Below are 6,237 nucleotides of genomic sequence, written 5' to 3'. Positions count from 1 at the left end.
TATATATATATATATATATATATATATATATATATATATGTAAATATGTGTGTTATAGGAAGTTGATGGATACTGGGTTATGGTTGTAATGCATGTGAAACTTGACATGTTAAACTTTGAGAAATTGTTATGTGTTTTCATGTTGGATTGGACCTTTTGGCAGGGTGGTTTTTCCTTTGGGAGAAAGGTAAATTTTGCATTGACGCCCTGTATTTCGCTGCAGCGAGAAACTCTCAAATTTAGAGGGGTACACTGGTCGAAAACTCGCTGCAGTGAGGATGCATTTTCGCTGCAGTGAGAATGACACTGAAGCTTCTCGCTGTAGCAAAATGCGGTCTCGCTACAGCGAGAAACTTTCTATTTTCTGGGTTGCAATTTCGCTACAGCGAGAAACATTCTGTTTCTGGGTAAAAATTTCGCTGCAGCAAGATTCAATCTCGCTGCAGCGAAAAACTTTATGTTTTGGTCTCTTATCTTGTCAAATTGCTGCCCTATCTTTCACTTCTTTGCTACCATATGGGAGCATGGACTTCCAACATTAAAGATTAAAAGAGTTAAGTTTAAAATGAGGAGGTTTAGTGAGAAACCCTCGGTCGGTTGAGAAACCCTCGTTTGGTTAATAACTAAATCCCAACGTCGCTGCAGCGGAAAGACATTCTTCAAATGGTTTGTTATTGTATGGGTCCTTGATTTTCAAATGATTAATCATTTAAGGGCTTGATGAGGGGTTTTCAATAAGAATAGAAATAAATTGCATTGTTTTGAAAAAGAATGCATCATGATTTCATTAAAGATTCCTTATGGTATACTTGTTCCCTTCCTTATTCACTTACTGAGTTTATACTTACCATTTTCAAATTCATGTTTTCAGATCACGAGGTAGCCGGTAACTAGGATGAGGTGTCCTTGTAGACCTGTGTCCATCTTTTGGTAGGTGTCTCGGCATTCAGTAGCTGTACATTCATCCGAGTCCCTCCGCTGGAAGTCAAGTCTTCTTTTTGAGATGTATAGGTGAACCTAATGTACATTATTGGAATACATGTTGTAGATAATGTATGTATATAATAAATGAGAAATGCCAATACGAGTTGGCAATGTCTATTACTATTTTGATTTAAAGTTATAATTTGTGACTTAGTGATATTTGATGGAATGATGAGTAGGATAAATCGATAGGCTTGCTTGGGCTTAATTGACTACGTTTATTGGGCCCTTGAGCCGGTCATGGCCCGAAAATTTGGGTCGTGACAAAACCCCACCTTGATATAAGAGAATAAATTAGGAAATCCTTAGGTAAGCATGTACTCACCTACTACTGGTACACAATCCACACTCTCGTCATCCATCGAAGTGTTTCTTGTCATTGCCAAGTACCCTTGGCCTTCTTGCCTCTGCATTGGCTTAGTGGCTATGTCCGACACAACTCCCACAGCCATTAGGCTACCATGCTTGTGTATCAAAAATGAGGATTCCTTTGGAAACTTAAACTTCACAAGCTTATGGTAGCAATCTACCTATGCAAAACAGGATGCCAACCAATTCATTCCTAATATCACATCAAAATCCAAAGTTAGCCATAGCACAAAGTCTGCTAACGTATCCCTGTCCTTTATACGAACCACACAAGATTTATACACATATTTTGCCATAAACATCTCCTCTAAGGAAGTAGTAACAATTAGGGTTTCCTCCATATCACTACAAAACTGATCTAATTTTGGCACAAAATGTGGGGACACAAAGAATGTGTCGATCCAAGATCAAACAAAACTAAGGCTTTGGTACCACAAATAGAAAGTGTACTTGTGACCACTATATTAGAAGTTTGAGCATTTTGCGGTGTCAAAGCAAACACCCTCACTTGACCTTCTCCATCATTACTTGGTTGTGTCGGTCTACCTCGAGATGATGAGGCTACCTCCTTGCCTTTGTCACATCTAACATTTCACCTAGTCGGTGCAATTCCAGGTGGAGCATTAAACACTTGCCGTCCATATCCATGATCACCCTATAATACCCTGTACTTTGATATGGTGACTAATAAAGCTTATTCGATGCCAATTGAGGTTAATTATAATATTTAGAAATGATGAAAGATGAAAAGAATAGTTTAGGATAAAATATTCCGCACACGAGGAAATAATAATAAAATAATAATATTTTTATCATAAAAGAATTTATGAGATAAAAAGTGATTCGAAAGTCAATTGAGCCATAATAAGGTATTTTGGGTACCAAGGGGACAAGAGGAGACAAGAGGAAATTTTTGGAATAAAATAATATTTTATTAATAAAATAATATTAAAATATTAATATTTTATTCAATGTCAAACTTTTCCATGAAGGAGTATATGGTCAGTCTAAATGGGGGAGAAGAAGAATGAGAGAATTTTGGAGAAAAATAACGTTAATGGGGCTGTGTGTCTTTATTAAGTAAAGATAGCGCGGGCAAATAAATATTTTAAATATTATGGGGACACTGTGTTGGAGTACAAACTTCATACTTTGTTTGTACATGTGTAGAAAAAGGTAATAGAAGGAAATTGGAGTTAAATGAGTGTTGGGAGTACTAAATTAAAATGGAAGGAAACAAAAAGTGCAAAATGGTATTTTTATGTGAAGTTTGGTCAAAGCTTCCAAAGGAAGCTTTGACTCTAATTTTTTTAGGCCAAGACCAACCTTATCCTTTCCCCCACCAGATATTTCTTCTTTTTCATCCACGCTCCACGCCATTCTTGAAGTTTCCATGCCATTTTCTCTTTATCCACCATGAAATCAAGTTTTCTTCACTTTCCTTTCCATGTTTTCTTTACAGCCTTTAACCCCAATTTTCAGCACATCTAAACCCTAGGAGGAGAAGAAAGAAAAAGAGAGAAAGGAAGAAAAAGCTTGGTTTTGGTGATTCAAGCAAGAAACGGTAAGAATTCTTGTTTTTGGCTTGAGTAGTCTTTGGAAATGAGATAGTGACTTAAAGAAATGTCTTGTGGCAGCAAAGATTAGCTTGATTAGAGAAAAATTGATAACATGTAAGCCAATAAACCCATGGATACATGAAGGACTCAAAGTGGAAAAGGAAAACGATAAGCTTAACACTATTTTTTAAAGCCTACGGTTAGTTGAATATTGTGAGGAATTATGGTTGTTGAAAAGATTTATTTGCTTAAGCTAGTTGAAAATTATTAAGATTGTATGGCATGTTGTTTAAAAGAAATGAAAAAGGAATATTGTAGATGGAGGATTGAGAAACAAAGTATTGAAAGTTAGATAGATAACGATGCATGTAAACTAGGAAATAATCAAGTAAAAGTGAGAATGATTGTTGTTACCATATATGTGGATTATGTGTGGAAATATAAGATGGATTTGGGCGAAAATTATTTAGAAAGGTTGAAGTAGTCACGTGACATCATAAATAAGTTGCTGGTGATATAATCTAAGGAATTTCGTAATCAATGGATATAAGTAATTTTGGTAAAAATGTATTAAAATGTGAGTTAATTGAAGATGGTTTCCTGATAGGATGAAAAATATAAATTTGAGTAAGGATTAATTGATTGAAGTGCTGCCCGTATACATATGTAATTAAATATATTGAGTTCGTATTATTGCTAGGAAGTGCAAAGATAAGGTTAGAGAACTGTGGTGGCGTGTCGAAGTAAATAACGAGTGACCGGCCAGTGAAAATAGTTAGAGACACCTCCAATCAAATAGCGACTTAATATCTCGTTGTTGCTAGGTGAGTGAACTTGCATTTCAAAATTTGCTTTGGGAAATGTAAATGTATTTGGGTGAAACATTTGAATGATTTTATCTATCCTTTCTTTAAAAATTTGTGCCAGGGAACAAGCCCTTGATAAAAGTGTCTCGATGTTGTGAAAATGTGAAATGTGTAAAAGGATGAATCCGTGCGCTCCTATATTATGTTGGTATCTATGTATATAAATATGTTGTGCATTGATGAATAATGATGAGCTGATGATGACCCAGCTATGTGCGAATGTAGGGAGTGCACATGAGCTGAGGACTAGTGAGGGTTTCTAGCTATGTGCAGATGTAGGGAGTGCATATGAGCTGATGATGACCCCGCTATGTGCGAGTAGGGAGTGCACATGATGATGATGATGATGATGATGATGATGTTGATGATGATATGGAAATGTGCAAGTAGGGAGTGCACATGACGATGAATGAAGTGGGGTGGTGTACGTGTGTATATATGTTTCTATATGTATATGTGATAGAAAGTTTACGGTTATAATATATGATTGAAATGAATAATGAAAACTTTGAGTATTGTCAATGTGTTCAATTTAATGTGCAATGTGGCATGAGTGGATATTCCTGGTGACAGTGAAAGCCCCTTAGATTTTATCTAGCTAGAATTTCATTGCAGCAAGAATGCCTTTTTGATGCAGTGAGAGTCAATCTATTATGCTTGACTTGCTTGAATTTTACTAAAGTGTTCACTTCTCAACTTCTTTGTTGTTCATGAGTGTTTCGTCATCAAGTGACTAAGCGACCAAGGGTTTGAATGAGGGGTTTTTAGTAAAAAAATTAATTCAATTGCATTATTTTTGAAACAAGTACATCATGTTTTCTAAAACCTTCATTAGTGTTGCTTGTTCCCTTCCTTTGTTCACTCACTGAGTTTGTACTCACGTTTTTTTTTTTAAATTCATGTTTTAGGTTTTCTGAGTTAAAGGTGATTGGGTCCTAAGACGAGGTGCTCCTCCCTATACATTGCTCAATAAGTTTAACGTGCCACTAAGTGTTATCAATCGTACCTAGAGTCACTCCGCTGACTGTCGAGGTCTAATTATGTGTATATGGATATTTGATGTGAAAATTAAGGTTCATTTGTTATTCTACATAGGTATATAATGGTTGATGATGCCATTATGAATGCATGACTAGGTTTTGTGAATTGTTTTCAAAGGAATTGTAATTGAGTATTACGAATTTCAGATTCTAAAGGAATATGGATTAATGTATAAGATCATGTAAGTAGGCTTGCTTGGGCTTGGTGGGTTGAGCCCATTGGGCCCTTGCGTCGGTCATGGCCCAAAAATTGGGCTGTGACACACCTTCAGTCAATTGCCTTTGCATCTGACAATCTCTCATCAAATGTCCAGATTGACCACATCCAAAACACGGATTAGTTACCCTATGGCACGATCCACTTTGTGTCTTGCCACAATAATTACACAAAACACCCTTATGCTTGAGGCCTAGATTAGATGCCTCGCTAGATTGTTCTCACTTAGATTGTGGGGTAAATGAATCACTATTCGTTGATGGCCTACGCATAAGAGTGGTCCACTCACAACTCTGATGTCATATAAATGTTGGACTCCTAGTCGCATTAAAACTCTACGACCCTGTTGGCCTTGTATTCGAGCTCTTCGACCCCTTCCTCTATCCGTTTTAAATTGAATTATCTTGGTTTCAATCATTCTAGCCATATCCACCATTGCTACATAGAAGGCAAACCTTTGGGTGGCAAGAACTCTAAATAGTGGCTCAATTAATCTCTTAATAAATCTTTTAATCCTCTTCTGCTCAATTAGGACCAAGTCAGGAGCAGATCTCGATAATTGGGTGAAATGGGCATCATACTCTGTCATCGTCATATCTGGGGTCAATCTCAAAGACTCAAACTCTTGTGCCTTAGAGTCTTCATGCTCTTAGGCAAGAAGCAATTTAGGAAAGCTTTCTTCCTATGACATTAAGGCTAACATTGATGGTCTACTACTCTTAAGAGTCATAAACCATATTCTAACCACATCTTTTAATCTAAATCCCACCAATTCTACTGATTGATGTGTGAAGCATCCCAAAGCATACATTCTATGTCTTTCAAAAAACTTTGCGGATCTTCCTCTGTATCTAAACCAGTAAAAGATGTGGACTTAAACTTCACGAAACCCACCAAAGAAACTTCAATAGCCCCTTTCAAATGTTCACACTATAGCATATAATCCGGATCTTGTGAACTAGAGTCAACCCATTCCTCGAATTATGCCTCACTTTTATTACCAAATTCTACAAATTTATGAGCCAAACTTTGCAGCCCTGTTGCTAAATCCTCTAGGGTGACACCTCCTCCTGCATGAGAGTCATCCCTAGTTCCCACATTCTCATCGCCAGTATACATCTTTTTCGAATCCATATTTTAAGCATGTTTAACTACTCTAGGTCTACCACGGCTCCTTGACGTGGACACTCATGGTTGTTCCA

General features: G+C 36.8%; 1 long non-coding RNA gene across 1 annotated transcript; it reads left to right on the top strand.

Annotated features, from left to right (window-relative positions):
* LOC108661769 lies at nucleotides 2,880–4,991 on the top strand. Its single transcript, XR_001927561.1, has 3 exons — nucleotides 2,880–2,917; nucleotides 3,613–3,736; nucleotides 4,687–4,991. It is a non-coding gene; the product is annotated as an uncharacterized LOC108661769 (long non-coding RNA).

The sequence above is a fragment of the Theobroma cacao genome, chromosome 4 (assembly GCF_000208745.1).
Source record: "Theobroma cacao cultivar B97-61/B2 chromosome 4, Criollo_cocoa_genome_V2, whole genome shotgun sequence".
NCBI lineage: Eukaryota > Viridiplantae > Streptophyta > Magnoliopsida > Malvales > Malvaceae > Theobroma > Theobroma cacao.
This window is presented reverse-complemented; position numbering and strand designations above follow the sequence as displayed.